This window comes from Pseudorca crassidens, chromosome 17, assembly GCF_039906515.1.
Source record: "Pseudorca crassidens isolate mPseCra1 chromosome 17, mPseCra1.hap1, whole genome shotgun sequence".
Lineage (NCBI taxonomy): Eukaryota > Metazoa > Chordata > Mammalia > Artiodactyla > Delphinidae > Pseudorca > Pseudorca crassidens.
Window position 1 is genome coordinate 86076436 of NC_090312.1, and position 17653 is coordinate 86094088.

Genomic DNA, 17653 nt, shown 5'->3' on the forward strand with positions numbered 1-17653 from the left:
GTTAGGGTTAGGGTTCGGGCTAGGGTTAGGGTTAGGGGACGGGGACGGTTTAGGGTCCAGGTGAGGGTACGACAACGCTTTAGGGGGAGCGTACGTGTGAGGGCGCGGGTTAGTGTCAGCGTACGGGTTAGGATTAGGGGACGGGTGAGGGTCAGGCTTCGGGGAAGGGTTAGGGTTAGGGTTCGGGCTAGGGTTAGGGTTAGGGGACGGGGACGGTTTAGGGTCCAGGTGAGGGTACGACAACGCTTTAGGGGGAGCGTACGTGTGAGGGCGCGGGTTAGTGTCAGCGTACGGGTTAGGATTAGGGGACGGGTGAGGGTCAGGCTTCGGGGAAGGGTTAGGGTTAGGGTTCGGGCTAGGGTTAGGGTTAGGGGACGGGGACGGTTTAGGGTTCAGGTGAGGGTACGACAACGCTTTAGGGGGAGCGTACGTGTGAGGGCGCGGGTTAGTGTCAGCGTACGGGTTAGGATTAGGGGACGGGTGAGGGTCAGGCTTCGGGGAAGTGTTAGGGTTAGGGTTCTTGCTAGGGTTAGGTTTAGGGGACGGGGACGGTTTAGGGTCTAGGTGAGGGTACGACAACGCTATAGGGGGAGCGTACGTGTGAGGGCGCGGGTTAGTGTCAGCGTACGGGTTAGGATTAGGGGACGGGTGAGGGTCAGGCTTCGGGGAAGGGTTAGGTTTAGCGTTCGGGCTAGGGTTAGGGTTAGGGGACGGGGACGGTTTAGGGTCCAGGTGAGGGTACGACAACGCTTTAGGGGGAGCGTACGTGTGAGGGCGCGGGTTAGTGTCAGCGTACGGGTTAGGATTAGGGGACGGGTGAGGGTCAGGCTTCGGGGAAGGGTAAGGGTTAGGGTTCGGGCTAGGGTTAGGTTTAGGGGACGGGGAAGGTTTAGGGTCCAGGTGAGGGTACGACAACCCTTTAGGGGGAGCGTACGTGTGAGGGCGCGGGTTAGTGTCAGCGTACGGGTTAGGATTAGGGGACGGGTGAGGGTCAGGCTTCGGGGAAGGGTTAGGGTTAGGGTTCGGGCTAGGGTTAGGGTTAGGGGACGGGGACGGTTTAGGGTCCAGGTGAGGGTACGACAACGCTTTAGGGGGAGCGTACGTGTGAGGGCGCGGGTTAGTGTCAGCGTACGGGTTAGGATTAGGGGACGGGTGAGGGTCAGGCTTCGGGAAAGTGTTAGGGTTAGGGTTCGGGCTAGGGTTAGGGTTAGGGGACGGGGACGGTTTGGGGTCCAGGTGAGGGTACGACAACGCTTTAGGGGGAGCGTACGTGTGAGGGCGCGGGTTAGTGTCAGCGTACGGGTTAGGATTAGGGTACGGGTGAGGGTCAGGCTTCGGGGAAGGGTTAGGGTTAGGGTTCGGGCTAGGGTTAGGGTTAGGGGACGGGGACGGTTTAGGGTCCAGGTGAGGGTACGACAACGCTTAAGGGGGAGCGTACGTGTGAGGGCGCGGGTTAGTGTCAGCGTACGGGTTAGGATTAGGGAACGGGTGAGGGTCAGGCTTCGGGGAAGGGTTAGGGTTAGGGTTCGGGCTAGGGTTAGGGTTAGGGGACGGGGACGGTTTAGGGTCCAGGTGAGGGTATGACAACGCTTTAGGGGGAGCGTACGTGTGAGGGCGCGGGTTAGTGTCAGCGTACGGGTTAGGATTAGGGGACGGGTGAGGGTCAGGTTTCGGGGAAGGGGTAGGGTTAGGGTTCGGGCTAGGGTTAGGGTTAGGGGACGGGGACGGTTTAGGGTCCAGGTGAGGGTACGACAACGCTTTAGGGGGAGCGTACGTGTGAGGGCGCAGGTTAGTGTCAGCGTACGGGTTAGGATTAGGGGACGGGTGAGGGTCAGGCTTCGGGGAAGGGTTAGGGTTAGGGTTCGGGCTAGGGTTAGGGTTAGGGGACAGCGACGGTTTAGGGTCCAGGTGAGCGTACGACAACGCTTTAGGGGGAGCGTACGTGTGAGGGCGCGGGTTAGTGTCAGCGTACGGGTTAGGATTAGGGGACGGTTGAGGGTTAGGCTTCGGGGAAGGGTTAGGGTTAGGGTTCGGGCTAGGGTTAGGGTTAGGGGACGGGGACGGTTTAGGGTCCACGTGAGGGTACGACAACGCTTTAGGGGGAGCGTACGTGTGAGGGCGCGGGTTAGTGTCAGCGTACGGGTTAGGATTAGGGGACGGGTGAGGGTCAGGCTTCGGGGAAGGGTTAGGGTTAGGGTTCGGGCTAGGGTTAGGGTTAGGGGACGGGGACGGTTTAGGGTCCAGGTGAGGGTACGACAACGCTTTAGGGGGAGCGTACGTGTGAGGGCGCGGGTTAGTGTCAGCGTACGGGTTAGGATTAGGGGACGGGTGAGGGTCAGGCTTCGGGGAAGGGTTAGGGTTAGGGTTCGGGCTAGGGTTAGGGTTAGGGGACGGGGACGGTTTAGGGTCCAGGTGAGGGTACGACAACGCTTTAGGGGGAGCGTACGTGTGAGGGCGCGCGTTAGTGTCAGCGTACGGGTTAGGATTAGGGGACGGGTGAGGGTCAGGCTTCGGGGAAGTGTTAGGGTTAGGGTTCGGGCTAGGGTTAGGGTTAGGGGACGGGGACGGTTTAGGGTCCAGGTGAGGGTACGACAACGCTTTAGGGGGAGCGTACGTGTGAGGGCGCGGGTTAGTGTCAGCGTACGGGTTAGGATTAGGGGACGGGTGAGGGTCAGGCTTCGGGGAAGGGTTAGGGTTAGGGTTCGGGCTAGGGTTAGGGTTAGGGGACGGGGACGGTTTAGGGTCCAGGTGAGGGTACGACAACGCTTTAGGGGGAGCGTACGTGTGAGGGCGCGGGTTAGTGTCAGCGTACGGGTTAGGATTAGGGGACGGGTGAGGGTCAGGCTTCGGGGAAGGGTTAGGGTTAGGGTTCGGGCTAGGGTTAGGGTTAGGGGACGGGGACGGTTTAGGGTCCAGGTGAGGGTACGACAACGCTTTAGGGGGAGCGTACGTGTGAGGGCGCGGGTTAGTGTCAGCGTACGGGTTAGGATTAGGGGACGGGTGAGGGTCAGGCTTCGGGGAAGGGTTAGGGTTAGGGTTCGGGCTAGGGTTAGGGTTAGGGGACGGGGACGGTTTAGGGTTCAGGTGAGGGTACGACAACGCTTTAGGGGGAGCGTACGTGTGAGGGCGCGGGTTAGTGTCAGCGTACGGGTTAGGATTAGGGGACGGGTTCGGGTCAGGCTTCGGGGAAGGGTTAGGGTTAGGGTTCGGGCTAGGGTTAGGGTTAGGGGACGGGGACGGTTTGGGGTCCAGGTGAGGGTACGACAACGCTTTAGGGGGAGCGTACATGTGAGGGCGCGGGTTAGTGTCAGCGTATGGGTTAGGATTAGGGGACGGGTGAGGGTCAGGCTTCGGGGAAGGGTTAGGGTTAGGGTTCGGGCTAGGGTTAGGGTTAGGGGATGGGGACGGTTTAGGGTCCAGGTGAGGGTACGACAACGCTTTAGGGGGAGCGTACGTGTGAGGGCGCGGGTTAGTGTCAGCGTACGGGTTAGGATTAGGGGACGGGTGAGGGTCAGGCTTCGGGGAAGGGTTAGGGTTAGGGTTCGGGCTAGGGTTAGGGTTAGGGGACGGGGACGGTTTGGGGTCCAGGTGAGGGAACGACAACGCTTTAGGGGGAGCGTACGTGTGAGGGCGTGGGTTAGTGTCAGCGTACGGGTTAGGATTAGGGGACGGGTGAGGGTCAGGCTTCGGGGAAGGGTTAGGGTTAGGGTTCGGGCTAGGGTTAGGGTTAGGGGACGGGGACGGTTTGGGGTCCAGGTGAGGGTACGACAACGCTTTAGGGGGAGCGTACGTGTGAGGGCGCGGGTTAGTGTCAGCGTACGGGTTAGGATTAGGGGACGGGTGAGGGTCAGGCTTCGGGGAAGGGTTAGGGTTAGGGTTCGGGCTAGGGTTAGGGTTAGGGGACGTGGACGGTTTAGGGTCCAGGTGAGGGTACGACAACGCTTTAGGGGGAGCGTAAGTGCGAGGGCGCGGGTTAGTGTCAGCGTACGGGTTAGGATTAGGGGACGGGTGAGGGTCAGGCTTCGGGGAAGGGTTAGGGTTAGGGTTCGGGCTAGGGTTAGGGTTAGGGGACGGGGACGGTTTAGGGTCCAGGTGAGGGTACGACAACGCTTTAGGGGGAGCGTACGTGTGAGGGCGCGGGTTAGTGTCAGCGTACGGGTTAGGATTAGGGGACGGGTGAGGGTCAGGCTTCGGGGAAGTGTTAGGGTTAGGGTTCGGGCTAGGGTTAGGGTTAGGGGACGGGGACGGTTTAGGGTCCAGGTGAGGATACGACAACGCTTTAGGGGGAGCGTACGTGTGAGGGCGTGGGTTAGTGTCAGCGTACGGGTTAGGATTAGGGGACGGGAAGGGTCAGGCTTCGGGGAAGGGTTAGGGTTAGGGTTCGGGCTAGGGTTAGGGTTAGGGGACGGGGACGGTTTAGGGTCCAGGTGAGAGTACGACAACGCTTTAGGGGGAGCGTACGTGTGAGGGCGCGGGTTAGTGTCAGCGTACGGGTTAGGATTAGGGGACGGGAAGGGTCAGGCTTCGGGGAAGGGTTAGGGTTAGGGTTCGGGCTAGGGTTAGGGTTAGGGGACGGGGACGGTTTAGGGTCCAGGTGAGGGTACGACAACGCTTTAGGGGGAGCGTACGTGTGAGGGCGCGGGTTAGTGTCAGCGTACGGGTTAGGATTAGGGGACCGGTGAGGATCAGGCTTCGGGGAAGTGTTAGGGTTAGGGTTCGGGCTAGGGTTAGGGTTAGGGAACGGGGACGGTTTAGGGTCCAGGTGAGGGTACGACAACGCTTTAGGGGGAGCGTACGTGTGAGGGCGCGGGTTAGTGTCAGCGTACGGGTTAGGATTAGGGGACGGGTGAGGGTCAGGCTTCGGGGAAGGGTTAGGGTTAGGGTTCGGGCTAGGGTTAGGGTTAGGGGACGGGGACGGTTTAGGGTCCAGGTGAGGGTACGACAACGCTTTAGGGGGAGCGTACGTGTGAGGGCGCGGGTTAGTGTCAGCGTACGGGTTAGGATTAGGGGACGGGTGAGGGTCAGGCTTCGGGGAAGGGTTAGGGTTAGGGTTCGGGCTAGGGTTAGGGTTAGGGGACGGGGACGGTTTAGGGTCCAGGTGAGGGTACGACAACGCTTTAGGGGGAGCGTACGTGTGAGGGCGCGGGTTAGTGTCAGCGTACGGGTTAGGATTAGGGGACGGGTGAGGGTCAGGCTTCGGGGAAGGGTTAGGGTTAGGGTTCGGGCTAGGGTTAGGGTTAGGGGACGTGGACGGTTTAGGGTCCAGGTGAGGGTACGACAACGCTTTAGGGGGAGCGTACGTGTGAGGGCGCGGGTTAGTGTCAGCGTACGGGTTAGGATTAGGGGACGGGTGAGGGTCAGGCTTCGGGGAAGGGTTAGGGTTAGGGTTCGGGCTAGGGTTAGGGTTAGGGGACGGGGACGGTTTAGGGTCCAGGTGAGGGTACGACAACGCTTTAGGGGGAGCGTACGTGTGAGGGCGCGGGTTAGTGTCAGCGTACGGGTTAGGATTAGGGGACGGGTGAGGGTCAGGCTTCGGGGAAGGGTTAGGGTTAGGGTTCGGGCTAGGGTTAGGGTTAGGGGACGGGGACGGTTTAGGGTCCAGGTGAGGGTACGACAACGCTTTAGGGGGAGCGTACGTGTGAGGGCGCGGGTTAGTGTCAGCGTACGGGTTAGGATTAGGGGACGGGAAGGGTCAGGCTTCGGGGAAGGGTTAGGGTTAGGGTTCGGGCTAGGGTTAGGGTTAGGGGACGGGGACGGTTTAGGGTCCAGGTGAGGGTACGACAACGCTTTAGGGGGAGCGTACGTGTGAGGGCGCGCGTTAGTGTCAGCGTACGGGTTAGGATTAGGGGACGGGTGAGGGTCAGGCTTCGGGGAAGTGTTAGGGTTAGGGTTCGGGCTAGGGTTAGGGTTAGGGGACGGGGACGGTTTAGGGTCCAGGTGAGGGTACGACAACGCTTTAGGGGGAGCGTACGTGTGAGGGCGCGGGTTAGTGTCAGCGTACGGGTTAGGATTAGGGGACGGGTGAGGGTCAGGCTTCGGGGAAGGGTTAGGGTTAGGGTTCGGGCTAGGGTTAGGGTTAGGGGACGGGGACGGTTTAGGGTCCAGGTGAGGGTACGACAACGCTTTAGGGGGAGCGTACGTGTGAGGGCGCGGGTTAGTGTCAGCGTACGGGTTAGGATTAGGGGACGGGTGAGGGTCAGGCTTCGGGGAAGGGTTAGGGTTAGGGTTCGGGCTAGGGTTAGGGTTAGGGGACGGGGACGGTTTAGGGTCCAGGTGAGGGTACGACAACGCTTTAGGGGGAGCGTACGTGTGAGGGCGCGGGTTAGTGTCAGCGTACGGGTTAGGATTAGGGGACGGGTGAGGGTCAGGCTTCGGGGAAGGGTTAGGGTTAGGGTTCGGGCTAGGGTTAGGGTTAGGGGACGGGGACGGTTTAGGGTTCAGGTGAGGGTACGACAACGCTTTAGGGGGAGCGTACGTGTGAGGGCGCGGGTTAGTGTCAGCGTACGGGTTAGGATTAGGGGACGGGTTCGGGTCAGGCTTCGGGGAAGGGTTAGGGTTAGGGTTCGGGCTAGGGTTAGGGTTAGGGGACGGGGACGGTTTGGGGTCCAGGTGAGGGTACGACAACGCTTTAGGGGGAGCGTACATGTGAGGGCGCGGGTTAGTGTCAGCGTATGGGTTAGGATTAGGGGACGGGTGAGGGTCAGGCTTCGGGGAAGGGTTAGGGTTAGGGTTCGGGCTAGGGTTAGGGTTAGGGGATGGGGACGGTTTAGGGTCCAGGTGAGGGTACGACAACGCTTTAGGGGGAGCGTACGTGTGAGGGCGCGGGTTAGTGTCAGCGTACGGGTTAGGATTAGGGGACGGGTGAGGGTCAGGCTTCGGGGAAGGGTTAGGGTTAGGGTTCGGGCTAGGGTTAGGGTTAGGGGACGGGGACGGTTTGGGGTCCAGGTGAGGGAACGACAACGCTTTAGGGGGAGCGTACGTGTGAGGGCGTGGGTTAGTGTCAGCGTACGGGTTAGGATTAGGGGACGGGTGAGGGTCAGGCTTCGGGGAAGGGTTAGGGTTAGGGTTCGGGCTAGGGTTAGGGTTAGGGGACGGGGACGGTTTGGGGTCCAGGTGAGGGTACGACAACGCTTTAGGGGGAGCGTACGTGTGAGGGCGCGGGTTAGTGTCAGCGTACGGGTTAGGATTAGGGGACGGGTGAGGGTCAGGCTTCGGGGAAGGGTTAGGGTTAGGGTTCGGGCTAGGGTTAGGGTTAGGGGACGTGGACGGTTTAGGGTCCAGGTGAGGGTACGACAACGCTTTAGGGGGAGCGTAAGTGCGAGGGCGCGGGTTAGTGTCAGCGTACGGGTTAGGATTAGGGGACGGGTGAGGGTCAGGCTTCGGGGAAGGGTTAGGGTTAGGGTTCGGGCTAGGGTTAGGGTTAGGGGACGGGGACGGTTTAGGGTCCAGGTGAGGGTACGACAACGCTTTAGGGGGAGCGTACGTGTGAGGGCGCGGGTTAGTGTCAGCGTACGGGTTAGGATTAGGGGACGGGTGAGGGTCAGGCTTCGGGGAAGTGTTAGGGTTAGGGTTCGGGCTAGGGTTAGGGTTAGGGGACGGGGACGGTTTAGGGTCCAGGTGAGGATACGACAACGCTTTAGGGGGAGCGTACGTGTGAGGGCGTGGGTTAGTGTCAGCGTACGGGTTAGGATTAGGGGACGGGAAGGGTCAGGCTTCGGGGAAGGGTTAGGGTTAGGGTTCGGGCTAGGGTTAGGGTTAGGGGACGGGGACGGTTTAGGGTCCAGGTGAGAGTACGACAACGCTTTAGGGGGAGCGTACGTGTGAGGGCGCGGGTTAGTGTCAGCGTACGGGTTAGGATTAGGGGACGGGAAGGGTCAGGCTTCGGGGAAGGGTTAGGGTTAGGGTTCGGGCTAGGGTTAGGGTTAGGGGACGGGGACGGTTTAGGGTCCAGGTGAGGGTACGACAACGCTTTAGGGGGAGCGTACGTGTGAGGGCGCGGGTTAGTGTCAGCGTACGGGTTAGGATTAGGGGACGGGTGAGGATCAGGCTTCGGGGAAGTGTTAGGGTTAGGGTTCGGGCTAGGGTTAGGGTTAGGGAACGGGGACGGTTTAGGGTCCAGGTGAGGGTACGACAACGCTTTAGGGGGAGCGTACGTGTGAGGGCGCGGGTTAGTGTCAGCGTACGGGTTAGGATTAGGGGACGGGTGAGGGTCAGGCTTCGGGGAAGGGTTAGGGTTAGGGTTCGGGCTAGGGTTAGGGTTAGGGGACGGGGACGGTTTAGGGTCCAGGTGAGGGTACGACAACGCTTTAGGGGGAGCGTACGTGTGAGGGCGCGGGTTAGTGTCAGCGTACGGGTTAGGATTAGGGGACGGGTGAGGGTCAGGCTTCGGGGAAGGGTTAGGGTTAGGGTTCGGGCTAGGGTTAGGGTTAGGGGACGGGGACGGTTTAGGGTCCAGGTGAGGGTACGACAACGCTTTAGGGGGAGCGTACGTGTGAGGGCGCGGGTTAGTGTCAGCGTACGGGTTAGGATTAGGGGACGGGTGAGGGTCAGGCTTCGGGGAAGGGTTAGGGTTAGGGTTCGGGCTAGGGTTAGGGTTAGGGGACGTGGACGGTTTAGGGTCCAGGTGAGGGTACGACAACGCTTTAGGGGGAGCGTACGTGTGAGGGCGCGGGTTAGTGTCAGCGTACGGGTTAGGATTAGGGGACGGGTGAGGGTCAGGCTTCGGGGAAGGGTTAGGGTTAGGGTTCGGGCTAGGGTTAGGGTTAGGGGACGGGGACGGTTTAGGGTCCAGGTGAGGGTACGACAACGCTTTAGGGGGAGCGTACGTGTGAGGGCGCGGGTTAGTGTCAGCGTACGGGTTAGGATTAGGGGACGGGTGAGGGTCAGGCTTCGGGGAAGGGTTAGGGTTAGGGTTCGGGCTAGGGTTAGGGTTAGGGGACGGGGACGGTTTAGGGTCCAGGTGAGGGTACGACAACGCTTTAGGGGGAGCGTACGTGTGAGGGCGCGGGTTAGTGTCAGCGTACGGGTTAGGATTAGGGGACGGGAAGGGTCAGGCTTCGGGGAAGGGTTAGGGTTAGGGTTCGGGCTAGGGTTAGGGTTAGGGGACGGGGACGGTTTAGGGTCCAGGAGAGAGTACGACAACGCTTTAGGGGGAGCGTACGTGTGAGGGCGCGGGTTAGTGTCAGCGTACGGGTTAGGATTAGGGGACGGGTGAGGGTCAGGCTTCGGGGAAGGGTTAGGGTTAGGGTTCGGGCTAGGGTTAGGGTTAGGGGACGGGGACGGTTTAGGGTCCAGGTGAGGGTACGACAACGCTTTAGGGGGAGCGTACGTGTGAGGGCGCGCGTTAGTGTCAGCGTACGGGTTAGGATTAGGGGACGGGTGAGGGTCAGGCTTCGGGGAAGTGTTAGGGTTAGGGTTCGGGCTAGGGTTAGGGTTAGGGGACGGGGACGGTTTAGGGTCCAGGTGAGGGTACGACAACGCTTTAGGGGGAGCGTACATGTGAGGGCGCGGGTTAGTGTCAGCGTACGGGTTAGGATTAGGGGACGGGTGAGGGTCAGGCTTCGGGGAAGGGTTAGGGTTAGGGTTCGGGCTAGGGTTAGGGTTAGGGGACGGGGACGGTTTAGGGTCCAGGTGAGGGTACGACAACGCTTTAGGGGGAGCGTACGTGTGAGGGCGCGGGTTAGTGTCAGCGTACGGGTTAGGATTAGGGGACGGGTTCGGGTCAGGCTTCCGGGAAGGGTTAGGGTTAGGGTTCGGGCTAGGGTTAGGGTTAGGGGACGGGGACGGTTTAGGGTCCAGGTGAGGGTACGACAACGCTTTAGGGGGAGCGTACGTGTGAAGGCGCGGGTTAGTGTCAGCGTACGGGTTAGGATTAGGGGACGGGTGAGGGTCAGGCTTCGGGGAAGGGTTAGGGTTAGGGTTCGGGCTAGGGTTAGGGTTAGGGGACGGGGACGGTTTAGGGTCCAGGTGAGGGTACGACAACGCTTTAGGGGGAGCGTACGTGTGAGGGCGCGGGTTAGTGTCAGCGTACGGGTTAGGATTAGGGGACGGGTGGGGGTCAGGCTTCGGGGAAGGGTTAGGGTTAGGGTTCGGGCTAGGGTTAGGGTTAGGGGACGGGGACGGTTTAGGGTCCAGGTGAGGGTACGACAACGCTTTAGGGGGAGCGTACGTGTGAGGGGGCGGGTTAGTGTCAGCGTACGGGTTAGGATTAGGGGACGGGTGAGGGTCAGGCTTCGGGGAAGGGTTAGGGTTAGGGTTCGGGATAGGGTTAGGGTTAGGGGACGGGGACGGTTTGGGGTCCAGGTGAGGGAACGACAACGCTTTAGGGGGAGCGTACGTGTGAGGGCGCGGGTTAGTGTCAGCGTACGGGTTAGGATTAGGGGACGGGTTCGGGTCAGGCTTCGGGGAAGGGTTAGGGTTAGGGTTCGGGCTAGGGTTAGGGTTAGGGGACGGGGACGGTTTAGGGTCCAGGTGAGGGTACGACAACACTTTAGGGGGAGCGTACGTGTGAGGGCGCGGGTTAGTGTCAGCGTACGGGTTAGGATTAGGGGACGGGTGGGGGTCAGGCTTCGGGGAAGGGTTAGGGTTAGGGTTCGGGCTAGGGTTAGGGTTAGGGGACGGGGACGGTTTAGGGTCCAGGTGAGGGTACGACAACGCTTTAGGGGGAGCGTACGTGTGAGGGCGCGGGTTAGTGTCAGCGTACGGGTTAGGATTAGGGGACGGGTGAGGGTCAGGCTTCGGGGAAGGGTTAGGGTTAGGGTTCGGGCTAGGGTTAGGGTTAGGGGACGGGGACGGTTTGGGGTCCAGGTGAGGGAACGACAACGCTTTAGGGGGAGCGTACGTGTGAGGGCGCGGGTTAGTGTCAGCGTACGGGTTAGGATTAGGGGACGGGTGAGGGTCAGGCTTCGGGGAAGGGTTAGGGTTAGGGTTCGGGCTAGGGTTAGGGTTAGGGGACGGGGACGGTTTGGGGTCCAGGTGAGGGTACGACAACGCTTTAGGGGGAGCGTACGTGTGAGGGCGCGGGTTAGTGTCAGCGTACGGGTTAGGATTAGGGTACGGGTGAGGGTCAGGCTTCGGGGAAGGGTTAGGGTTAGGGTTCGGGCTAGGGTTAGGGTTAGGGGACGGGGACGGTTTAGGGTCCAGGTGAGGGTACGACAACGCTTAAGGGGGAGCGTACGTGTGAGGGCGCGGGTTAGTGTCAGCGTACGGGTTAGGATTAGGGAACGGGTGAGGGTCAGGCTTCGGGGAAGGGTTAGGGTTAGGGTTCGGGCTAGGGTTAGGGTTAGGGGACGGGGACGGTTTAGGGTCCAGGTGAGGGTACGACAACGCTTTAGGGGGAGCGTACGTGTGAGGGCGCGGGTTAGTGTCAGCGTACGGGTTAGGATTAGGGGACGGGTGAGGGTCAGGCTTCGGGGAAGGGTTAGGGTTAGGGTTCGGGCTAGGGTTAGGGTTAGGGGACGGGGACGGTTTAGGGTCCAGGTGAGGGTACGACAACGCTTTAGGGGGAGCGTACGTGTGAGGGCGCGGGTTAGTGTCAGCGTACGGGTTAGGATTAGGGGACGGGTGAGGGTCAGGCTTCGGGGAAGGGTTAGGGTTAGGGTTCGGGCTAGGGTTAGGGTTAGGGGACGGGGACGGTTTAGGGTCCAGGTGAGGGTACGACAACGCTTTAGGGGGAGCGTACGTGTGAGGGCGCGGGTTAGTGTCAGCGTACGGGTTAGGATTAGGGGACGGGTGAGGGTCAGGCATCGGGGAAGGGTTAGGGTTAGGGTTCGGGCTAGGGTTAGGGTTAGGGGACGGGGACGGTTTAGGGTCCAGGTGAGGGTACGACAACGCTTTAGGGGGAGCGTACGTGTGAGGGCGCGGGTTAGTGTCAGCGTACGGGTTAGGATTAGGGGACGGGTGAGGGTCAGGCTTCGGGGAAGGGTTAGGGTTAGGGTTCGGGCTAGGGTTAGGGTTAGGGGACGGGGACGGTTTAGGGTCCAGGTGAGGGTACGACAACGCTTTAGGGGGAGCGTACGTGTGAGGGCGCGGGTTAGTGTCAGCGTACGGGTTAGGATTAGGGGACGGGTGAGGGTCAGGCTTCGGGGAAGGGTAAGGGTTAGGGTTCGGGCTAGGGTTAGGGTTAGGGGACGGGGACGGTTTAGGGTCCAGGTGAGGGTACGACAACGCTTTAGGGGGAGCGTACGTGTGAGGGCGCGTGTTAGTGTCAGCGTACGGGTTAGATTTAGGGGACGGGTGAGGGTCAGGCTTCGGGGAAGGGTTAGGGTTAGGGTTCGGGCTAGGGTTAGGGTTAGGGGACGGGGACGGTTTAGGGTCCAGGTGAGGGTACGACAACACTTTAGGGGGAGCGTACGTGTGAGGGCGCGGGTTAGTGTCAGCGTACGGGTTAGGATTAGGGGACGGGTGAGGGTCAGGCTTCGGGGAAGGTTTCGGGTTAGGGTTCGGGCTAGGGTTAGGGTTAGGGGACGGGGACGGTTTAGGGTCCAGGTGAGGGTACGACAACGCTTTAGGGGGAGCGTACGTGTGAGGGCGCGGGTTAGTGTCAGCGTACGGGTTAGGATTAGGGGACGGGTGAGGGTCAGGCTTCGGGGAAGGGTTAGGGTTAGGGTTCGGGCTAGGGTTAGGGTTAGGGGACGGGGACGGTTTAGGGTCCAGGTGAGGGTACGACAACGCTTTAGGGGGAGCGTACGTGTGAGGGCGCGGGTTAGTGTCAGCGTACGGGTTAGGATTAGGGGACGGGTGAGGGTCAGGCATCGGGGAAGGGTTAGGGTTAGGGTTCGGGCTAGGGTTAGGGTTAGGGGACGGGGACGGTTTAGGGTCCAGGTGAGGGTACGACAACGCTTTAGGGGGAGCGTACGTGTGAGGGCGCGGGTTAGTGTCAGCGTACGGGTTAGGATTAGGGGACGGGTGAGGGTCAGGCTTCGGGGAAGGGTTAGGGTTAGGGTTCGGGCTAGGGTTAGGGTTAGGGGACGGGGACGGTTTGGGGTCCAGGTGAGGGTACGACAACGCTTTAGGGGGAGCGTACGTGTGAGGGCGCGGGTTAGTGTCAGCGTACGGGTTAGGATTAGGGGACGGGTGAGGGTCAGGCTTCGGGGAAGGGTTAGGGTTAGGGTTCGGGCTAGGGTTAGGGTTAGGGGACGGGGACGGTTTGGGGTCCAGGTGAGGGTACGACAACGCTTTAGGGGGAGCGTACGTGTGAGGGCGCGGGTTAGTGTCAGCGTACGGGTTAGGATTAGGGGACGGGTGAGGGTCAGGCTTCGGGGAAGGGTTAGGGTTAGTGTTCGGGCTAGGGTTAGGGTTAGGGGACGGGGACGGTTTAGGGTCCAGGTGAGGGTACGACAACGCTTTAGGGGGAGCGTACGTGTGAGGGCGCGGGTTAGTGTCAGCGTACGGGTTAGGATTAGGGGACGGGTGAGGGTCAGGCTTCGGGGAAGGGTTAGGGTTAGGGTTCGGGCTAGGGTTAGGGTTAGGGGATGGGGACGGTTTAGGTTCCAGGTGAGGGTACGACAACGCTTTAGGGGGAGCGTACGTGTGAGGGCGCGGGTTAGTGTCAGCGTACGGGTTAGGATTAGGGGACGGGTGAGGGTCAGGCTCGGGGAAGGGTTAGGGTTAGGGTTCGGGCTAGGGTTAGGGTTAGGGGACGGGGACGGTTTAGGGTCCAGGTTAGGGTACGACAACGCTTTAGGGGGAGCGTACGTGTGAGGGCGCGGGTTAGTGTCAGCGTACGGGTTAGGATTAGGGGACGGGTGAGGGTCATGCTTCGGGGAAGGGTTAGGGTTAGGGTTCGGGCTAGGGTTAGGGTTAGGGGACGGGGACGGTTTAGGGTCCAGGTGAGGGTACGACAACGCTTTAGGGGGAGCGTACGTGTGAGGGCGCGGGTTAGTGTCAGCGTACGGGTTAGGATTAGGGGACGGGTGAGGGTCAGGCTTCGGGGAAGGGTAAGGGTTAGGGTTCGGGCTAGGGTTAGGGTTAGGGGACGGGGACGGTTTAGGGTCCAGGTGAGGGTACGACAACGCTTTAGGGGGAGCGTACGTGTGAGGGCGCGTGTTAGTGTCAGCGTACGGGTTAGATTTAGGGGACGGGTGAGGGTCAGGCTTCGGGGAAGGGTTAGGGTTAGGGTTCGGGCTAGGGTTAGGGTTAGGGGACGGGGACGGTTTAGGGTCCAGGTGAGGGTACGACAACAGTTTAGGGGGAGCGTACGTGTGAGGGCGCGGGTTAGTGTCAGCGTACGGGTTAGGATTAGGGGACGGGTGAGGGTCAGGCTTCGGGGAAGGTTTCGGGTTAGGGTTCGGGCTAGGGTTAGGGTTAGGGGACGGGGACGGTTTAGGGTCCAGGTGAGGGTACGACAACGCTTTAGGGGGAGCGTACGTGTGAGGGCGCGGGTTAGTGTCAGCGTACGGGTTAGGATTAGGGGACGGGTGAGGGTCAGGCTTCGGGGAAGGGTTAGGGTTAGGGTTCGGGCTAGGGTTAGGGTTAGGGGACGGGGACGGTTTAGGGTCCAGGTGAGGGTACGACAACGCTTTAGGGGGAGCGTACGTGTGAGGGCGCGGGTTAGTGTCAGCGTACGGGTTAGGATTAGGGGACGGGTGAGGGTCAGGCTTCGGGGAAGGGTAAGGGTTAGGGTTCGGGCTAGGGTTAGGGTTAGGGGACGGGGACGGTTTAGGGTCCAGGTGAGGGTACGACAACGCTTTAGGGGGAGCGTACGTGTGAGGGCGCGTGTTAGTGTCAGCGTACGGGTTAGATTTAGGGGACGGGTGAGGGTCAGGCTTCGGGGAAGGGTTAGGGTTAGGGTTCGGGCTAGGGTTAGGGTTAGGGGACGGGGACGGTTTAGGGTCCAGGTGAGGGTACGACAACACTTTAGGGGGAGCGTACGTGTGAGGGCGCGGGTTAGTGTCAGCGTACGGGTTAGGATTAGGGGACGGGTGAGGGTCAGGCTTCGGGGAAGGTTTCGGGTTAGGGTTCGGGCTAGGGTTAGGGTTAGGGGACGGGGACGGTTTAGGGTCCAGGTGAGGGTACGACAACGCTTTAGGGGGAGCGTACGTGTGAGGGCGCGGGTTAGTGTCAGCGTACGGGTTAGGATTAGGGGACGGGTGAGGGTCAGGCTTCGGGGAAGGGTTAGGGTTAGGGTTCGGGCTAGGGTTAGGGTTAGGGGACGGGGACGGTTTAGGGTCCAGGTGAGGGTACGACAACGCTTTAGGGGGAGCGTACGTGTGAGGGCGCGGGTTAGTGTCAGCGTACGGGTTAGGATTAGGGGACGGGTGAGGGTCAGGCATCGGGGAAGGGTTAGGGTTAGGGTTCGGGCTAGGGTTAGGGTTAGGGGACGGGGACGGTTTAGGGTCCAGGTGAGGGTACGACAACGCTTTAGGGGGAGCGTACGTGTGAGGGCGCGGGTTAGTGTCAGCGTACGGGTTAGGATTAGGGGACGGGTGAGGGTCAGGCTTCGGGGAAGGGTTAGGGTTAGGGTTCGGGCTAGGGTTAGGGTTAGGGGACGGGGACGGTTTGGGGTCCAGGTGAGGGTACGACAACGCTTTAGGGGGAGCGTACGTGTGAGGGCGCGGGTTAGTGTCAGCGTACGGGTTAGGATTAGGGGACGGGTGAGGGTCAGGCTTCGGGGAAGGGTTAGGGTTAGGGTTCGGGCTAGGGTTAGGGTTAGGGGACGGGGACGGTTTGGGGTCCAGGTGAGGGTACGACAACGCTTTAGGGGGAGCGTACGTGTGAGGGCGCGGGTTAGTGTCAGCGTACGGGTTAGGATTAGGGGACGGGTGAGGGTCAGGCTTCGGGGAAGGGTTAGGGTTAGTGTTCGGGCTAGGGTTAGGGTTAGGGGACGGGGACGGTTTAGGGTCCAGGTGAGGGTACGACAACGCTTTAGGGGGAGCGTACGTGTGAGGGCGCGGGTTAGTGTCAGCGTACGGGTTAGGATTAGGGGACGGGTGAGGGTCAGGCTTCGGGGAAGGGTTAGGGTTAGGGTTCGGGCTAGGGTTAGGGTTAGGGGATGGGGACGGTTTAGGTTCCAGGTGAGGGTACGACAACGCTTTAGGGGGAGCGTACGTGTGAGGGCGCGGGTTAGTGTCAGCGTACGGGTTAGGATTAGGGGACGGGTGAGGGTCAGGCTCGGGGAAGAGTTAGGGTTAGGGTTCGGGCTAGGGTTAGGGTTAGGGGACGGGGACGGTTTAGGGTCCAGGTTAGGGTACGACAACGCTTTAGGGGGAGCGTACGTGTGAGGGCGCGGGTTAGTGTCAGCGTACGTGTTAGGATTAGGGGACGGGTGAGGGTCATGCTTCGGGGAAGGGTTAGGGTTAGGGTTCGGGCTAGGGTTAGGGTTAGGGGACGGGGACGGTTTAGGGTCCAGGTGAGGGTACGACAACGCTTTAGGGGGAGCGTAAATGTGAGGGCGCGGGTTAGTGTCAGCGTACGGGTTAGGATTAGGGGACGGGTGAGGGTCAGGCTTCGGGGAAGGGTTAGGGTTAGGGTGCGGGCTAGGGTTAGGGTTAGGGGACGGGGACGGTTTAGGGTCCAGGTGAGGGTACGACAACGCTTTAGGGGGAGCGTACGTGTGAGGGCGCGGGTTAGTGTCAGCGTACGGGTTAGGATTAGGGGACGGGTGAGGGTCAGGCTTCGGGGAAGGGTTAGGGTTAGGGTTCGGGCTAGGGTTAGGGTTAGGGGACGGGGACGGTTTAGGGTCCAGGTGAGGGTACGACAACGCTTTAGGGGGAGCGTACGTGTGAGGGCGCGGGTTAGTGTCAGCATACGGGTTAGGATTAGGGGACGGGTGAGGGTCAGGCTTCGGGGAAGGGTTAGGGTTAGGGTTCGGGCTAGGGTTAGGGTTAGGGCACGGGGACGGTTTAGGGTCCAGGTGAGGGTACGACAACGCGTTAGGGGGAGCGTACGTGTGAGGGCGCGGGTTAGTGTCAGCGTACGGGTTAGGATTAGGGGACGGGTGAGGGTCAGGCTTCGGGGAAGGGTTAGGGTTAGGGTTCGGGCTAGGGTTAGGGTTAGGGGACGGGGACGGTTTAGGGTCCAGGTGAGGGTACGACAACGCTTTAGGGGGAGCGTACGTGTGAGGGCGCGGGTTAGTGTCAGCGTACGGGTTAGGATTAGGGGACGGGTGAGGGTCAGGCTTCGGGGAAGGGTTAGGGTTAGGGTTCGGGCTAGGGTTAGGGTTAGGGGACGGGGACGGTTTAGGGTCCAGGTGAGGGTACGACAACGCTTTAGGGGGAGCGTACGTGTGAGGGCGCGGGTTAGTGTCAGCGTACGGGTTAGGATTAGGGGACGGGTGAGGGTCAGGCTCGGGGAAGGGTTAGGGTTAGGGTTCGGGCTAGGGTTAGGGTTAGGGGACGGGAACGGTTTAGGGTCCAGGTTAGGGTACGACAACGCTTTAGGGGGAGCGTACGTGTGAGGGCGCGTGTTAGTGTCAGCGTACGGGTTAGGATTAGGGGACGGGTGAGGGTCAGGCTTCGGGGAAGGGTTAGGGTTAGGGTTCGGGCTAGGGTTAGGGTTAAGGGACGGGGACGGTTTAGGGTCCAGGTGAGGGTACGACAACACTTTAGGGGGAGCGTACGTGTGAGGGCGCGTGTTAGTGTCAGCGTACGGGTTAGGATTAGGGGACGGGTGAGGGTCAGGCTTCGGGGAAGGTTTAGGGTTAGGGTTCGGGCTA